The following is a 6,896-nucleotide window of genomic DNA, read 5'->3' as shown; positions in this document are numbered from 1 at the left end:
CCTGTGACTGCTACTGAAACTGCACCCCCCTTCTCTCTCTCTCTCCCCCACCTGTAACGACCCGTTCCCACTTATGGGCGCCATCGGTAAATAATCGACCGAATTACTCACCTGACGAACCACAACTGAAGGGTTGGACTATGTTTCAACAGAAAACTCCCTAGGTGGGAATTATGCTTCGTTCTTTCATTCGCTCCACTCAGGAATCGGTCCCAACTTAAACAAGAAAAACTTAGCGGACCAAGACCCGAAACCCGGGTGAGCTTCACCTCTCTTCAGCTCGCCTCATAGCAAGCCAAAGGTGAACCAGGCACAAAGCTAGCATAACGAACATTTTGCTGAGTTTTGGGGATTTATGAAAACATAACTCGCTGATCTTTACTCAGTCCGAACTTAGCTTCAACAACTAAGGCCACATATGCATCACACAGACTTACAATCATCAATCACACTGCTATGATTACAACAACTAGATACTTTTAGGGCTCAATGACACTTACATTCAAGCACATGAATACATATAAGAAAATACATAAGATTACACAACAACACATCTCAGGCAACAAGCTAATTGCCACAACAACCTCCTAGCACCATCCATGCTCGCATCTGGACTTGCATCATCTACACATAAGGTAAAACCTCATGAGTCATAAAGACTCAATAAGGGTGCAATGCATGTAAATATGAATATAACCATATTTATGTATGTCAAATGCATGCAAATGAGGCTAGGCCCATCCATCCTCACAACCCTCCAAGGTTTGAGGCATCAACCTCCACAACACTAGTCCTCCATATGGCCACACACACAAGTGTTAACCATTACATGCAAATACAACATAAAAACATTATCAAACATATTTACTAACTTGCAAGGCCATCTCCACATGGGGCCATTTCTTACTTAACTCGAAGCCTCATCTCTGCCTTGGCACTAACTCCAGCTTGAACCTCGAGTTCCTCTAGGATCACTGCCTTCCCAGACGAACCTAGAGGCAAACAGACAAAACCCCACAACACCAACTACGGCATAAACCAGCCATCAATAATTTCTAAACAACCCCGACCCAAGGGTTCAATCCAACAACACTACACAATTTAATATTTTACATAAAGAAAATATTCTGAAAAAAATTAATTAACTTACCTCAGTCAATCTAGAAAAGAAACTCAACCAATCGCCCACACCGGCGTTGCCTCCTTAACTGACATCTCATGCCCAAATCTCCGATGTCAAGCCTCTGGCATGCTCCTCGAGTCTCGAAATAATTTCAAGATTATTCCCCAATTTTTTTGGAAGTTTTCCTTATTTTCCCCCATTTTTTAGATTTTCTTTTATATTTTATTTTTATTTCTTTTTATTTATTTTTTCTTTTTATTCTTCTTCTTCCCGCTCGCGTTTTCTTCTTCTTTCATCTTCACTGCGCACACGCAGGGCTGCCGAGCATGGCTGCAGGCCAACGCCGCCTAGCCCGCCTGTTATTGCTGCTGCTTGCGCCGCTGCCGTCGGCCCCACATCGGTCGCCATTGGCCGCCATCACCGCGGCCAGTATCTTCGCATGCCACCGCCTGTGCGCGACCAACCTCCACTACAACTAGCGGCCATTGCCGACTGCTGGAGCTTCCAACGCAACGGCAGGAGCCTCTTGAAGCTGCCGGCACCGCCGCTCCATGTTGTTGCTGCATCGCTGGCTTCCATCACGGTCGTTTGCCTCCATCGCAGGGCCTTGATGCGAGCCTCCCGATCGTTGCTGCCTCATTCACGCATCGGCCATGGCTGCCCTCGATCAACCATCTTCCAGCCGCTAACCATCACCGCATATCTCTCTCGCGATCACTCTCTTCCTCGCTCGATCTCGATCATGACTCCCTGCTTCCCGAGCTCTTTCTCTCGACTCTGCTCTCTCATTTCTAAATATTAGAGAAAGACTTAGGAAGCTTCCTCATGCCCACAGCCATATATACATACATATATATTTACATATAAACCCCACTAATTTTCCATAATTTCACTTAAGGAAACATTAATTGCACTTGGGGATTCTAATAATTATACTTGGACTCTCCTAAGATTTTAATTAATTACCCATAAGCCACCAAAACCTTAATTCTCTAAAATTAATAATTGACTTTTACTCGAAAATGACGATTTCATCCATGCGCCCGCATGGGTCCTCTATTCGACCCGAAAATGCTTCAGGGTTGTCTTACTCGCAAAATCGGACCACCTCTAGGGTCCCCTCAGCTTCCCAGTCGGACCGCCTTCAGCGTCATTATCCTCATCTTGAGACGCTCACCAATCTCTTGCCCTCTTCCCTGGACATCCAAGTCCCGAGGCACTCCCTGCCGCCAACTCAGCAAATTTCATTAATTAATTTCTTGAAACCGACTTTCGAGCTTCTCGGACCACCCAAGATCCTTTCAAAATAATCAAAATTTATTTATTTCAATACCATGTAATACCGGGTATTACACCACCCTCTCATTCGTAGGCAAGACTGTGAGATCGATTCCGGTAGCCCCAAAACACGAAACCCACACTCGACCGAATCAAACCCTAACCCTCACCCCACCATCCCTCAACTTTTCATTTCTTCTTTTCCTTGTGCTTGGACAATCGACGAGGGCTATTCCAAGATCTAGGTCATGGCGGTGATTGCTGAAGTAGTGGAGGGGCAATCGACGACGACAACATGCGCTTCGAAGACGCTGCTGACGCAAAGTGAAAATATCAAGTAACAAACAGAGACGCAGATGAGAGAAGACCAAGGCGGAATGGCCAATCTGCACGCGCCTTCCGTTCGCTTCGGCTCTGCTGTAACACCCTAATTCCCGAAATGACATTACATAACGTAAGATTTCGGGGATATAAATCTTTTTTTCAAATAAAAACCCATCACAAAATCGTTCCCTGAAGATCCCATTACACCTTCTCAGTATATCAATTATGAACTATCAATAAACTAAGACAGGTACATCATCTCAAATGCGGAATCTAGATCGAAATCTTAACAAGTCATAACCAAAACCACTTTATTTATAATATAAAGTTGCACCAACGTTTACATGACGTGCTCAAAATAAACAACATAACTAAAAAGACATAATATAAAACATTCTCTAATCGCCGTCACTTCTCGGCAATTCTGTTTCTCTTCTCACCGCTGCCTTCATCTGGAACGTTTGAGTATTCTAGGGACATAATCCAAATTAGATGCTGAATCATCTAAGTGAGAGTTCAAAATCACATTTTTTATGAATGAATGCAAGACATGAAATAAACCAATACACCCGGTAAGCCCTAGCTCAAGAGAACCCTAAGTGCTTAACCCTACCACGCGAAAAGAGTAATCTCTATAAAAGCTATGCCATCATACCGACTCGATGACACGATGCGATTTTAGCTTAAATGGGGCTGCCAACGCATCTCACCAGAATACATTCTCACCTTAAGTATCCAGAAACCACCATGCAAATCTCAACTCCAAAATTTCACATGGACCACCTAGTCATTCTAGTGCAACTTCCCTGGCCAAACTGCTTGGCACGGAAACCAAGGCGGCTATCCTGACATACACAACAGTATCAGATACCCCTATTATTCTGTCACGCCCTTGGAGAATTACGGCTACATTATCCAAACAACATCCTAGGCTGACATCCCACATGAACAACACAGTATGGACCACCTAGTCGTCCTAGTACAACTTCCCTGACCAAATGGTCTGGCACGGAAACCAAAGCGGCTATCCTGACATGCATACCAGCATCAGATACCCCTATTATTCCGTCACGCTCTTAGAGAATTATGGCTACACTATCCAGACAACATCTTAGGCTGACATTCCATACGAATGCACAAAACGCAAGACAATGCCACATTTCACAATTCAATGCATCATATAAACAACATTTTATAGAATGCAATGCACAAGTTCAAAACGTTTAAGGTCGAACCTCTCTCATAAAACCAACCATCACCGATTATCATTTGCATGCAACAAAAATCATTTGCATGAACAAGTCAAAACCAACTTTTGGGATAGAACCATTCGTAAGTCAAAACAAAGTTTTGGGGGCAAACACTCACCTCGAACGAAACTCAAACGCCTCAAATCTGGTGTCGAACCTCAACTTTTGTGCAATTTCTCAAGTATTTTGACCAAACCACCTCCTTACACGCCCTCACGCACTGCCCAAGTGCTCTACGAGTGTGATGCTTCGCGTATGCTTAAAAAGCCCTCTATCCACTAAACCCGAAGCATTCTTATTTAGCACGAACTTCTCACAATTTCGAATGAGAAACCTTTGGCCATGAACCCCTATTTATAGGTTTTGGAAACTTAGCTACCAAAAAACACATATTCTGCAATCATTTCAAATCTTCCAAAATCTTTTCCAATCATTCCAAATCTTCTAAGATCTTCTGTAATCATTATAAATCTTCTAAAATATTATATAATCATTACCAAATCTTTTAAGATATTCTACAATCATTCTAAATCTTTCAAGATATTATATAATCATTACCAAATTTTCTAAGATATTCTACAATCATTCTAAATCTTCCAAGATATTATATAATTTTACCAAATTTTCTAAGATATTCCGCAATCATTCTAAATCTTCAAAGATATTATGCAATCATTCCAAATCTTCTAAGATTTTATGCAATCATTGTTATCTGAATAAAATCTTATCCAAATCTTATCTTATCCAATCAAATATTATCCTTAAAGTCATCATGAGCCTTCATCTTATCTCTAACGTCATCATGAAACTTCATTCTTATCTCTAAAGTCATTATGAGGCTTTTCCTGAATTTCTCAAATGCCCATAGTAAAAAGGTTTCAAGAATTACACTTTGGTCCGAACTTTTTGGGTAATTGCACTTAGACCCTTTTCAACATCGTCCCCGGGCTAATTTTTATTTGCATTTTAGTCCATGAAAAATGGATTAATTACACTTTTACTCGAACCTCAAAAATTACAATTTTGCCTATGGCTCTGAAATTAAACTTTTATCTCTAAATATCCACAATCCATTAAAACATCATATTTTCTCAAGTATTTGAATTTAAAAATCTCTACTATTACATCCCTTATGATCATTCGATTTTCTCAACTTGGTAGATAGTTGTACTAAAAACTATTACCGATCCAACTTCTTTTGATGCCTAAAATCATAACTTGTATTATTCGTCATTACCATACTATTTTTCTTAAAAATCTAGGGTCCAGTGTACTCCTTCCGGTCGATTCGACAATTAGTTAACTAAATTCTCAAATTGATTTTTAGTTCCTTGAACTTACTTGACACTTTATAATATGGGATATTACATCCACCCTCTCCTTCCATCGTCTTCGATGCTCTGGCGTGGCAACACCATCGCCCCCTCCTTTCCATCGTCTTCGACACTCTGGCACAATTAGTTTTGACGTTAGGTTAGGGTTTTAATTTTTTAATTTTTTTGACTTCTAGTGATAATCGGTCGTCCCCTTCGTCTTCTTGTTATAGGTTAGTTTCTTAATATTTCAGTGAGGTTAGTTTTAGTGAGATAGTTTTTTGATATTTCTTCATTTCATTTGTATTTCCTTCTTTTGCACAAATTAATTTGTATTCTCTCAATTTTTAAATGGTTTTGCATATGCTATTCTTATATTTCATTTCTGCAAATCGATTTGTTTTTATACTGATTTTGCATAATCAGTTATCGGTTCAGTTAATTCAGTTTAGTTTTTGGTTATTTCGGTTTTGATTACTTCGATTAGTGGGGTTGGTCGATTCAATTCGGTTATTATATACAAGTCAGTTTGGTTCGATTAATATTTTTGGATCGATTCAGTTCGATTATAACCAATTACACACCCCTACTTTCATGAATTTGATTAGGAAAACTCTAAACCAATTTTGGCTTTAAAATAACAATAAAAAAAAGCTTATTTGATACTAATTTGATTGAAAAACGTGTCGTTAACTGCTAATACTTTTTATCTTAGAAATTCATTTAAGGTGAAATTAATCAATATCATACTATTCATTTCTATTTTTATTAGCAATGACTTTAGTGTAAGACACGATGGACAATGTGATTTCTAACTTTAAATTTAAAATCTCAAACTTATTTTTAAATTTAAAAAATCTAAGTCCAAGCCCACCTCCTCATTCGCTAAATTATTTATCCAAACTATAATGAATTGGCTCAAACTTTATGTAAACGTGTGATTAAAATAAAAATAATATTAAATTAAATTCAACTTGTAACATCTAATTAACATATCTATAATTACGGCTAAAACATCAAACAATAATTAAGACTGTAAAATTAAAATAACATTTTTAATGTAGTTTGATCCTTCACAACTTATTTAAGAGTTGAAGTGTAGATAATAACATAAAATGATAATATATAAATTGTGCATTATAATAAATTAATAATATATATATGTACGTATTTACACGTTTGGGTGTGGGTTTGAATTGGGGAAGGCTATTATAGAAGCTGCCCAAGGCCGTGGCTGGCTGAACACCTGCACACTAACTTTAGTAGCCCTGGCTGTAATTGCTTTCCTTGCTTGACCACTGCCTAGATTGTCTTTTTCGCTGTTCAAACCCAAAAATGGTACCATAACACTTATATTTGAGATTATCTGGCGCAGTCTTTCATCGTATTCTTATTTTTAATAAAAATAATAAATTATAAATAAAAATTTTATCTCATTTCACAGAACAAGGAATCGAACCCAAAATCTACCTACTAGTATGAATCCCAATTTATCATAACCAAACTACTTAAGTTATACCATAGAAACACCATAACACTTAAATTTAACTATACAAAAATAAAATTAAAGATGATAAAAAAAAAAAAAAGTTAGGCCAACCCAAGAAA

This window comes from Diospyros lotus, chromosome 14, assembly GCF_014633365.1.
Source record: "Diospyros lotus cultivar Yz01 chromosome 14, ASM1463336v1, whole genome shotgun sequence".
Lineage (NCBI taxonomy): Eukaryota > Viridiplantae > Streptophyta > Magnoliopsida > Ericales > Ebenaceae > Diospyros > Diospyros lotus.
Note: the sequence above shows the minus strand (reverse complement) of the source record.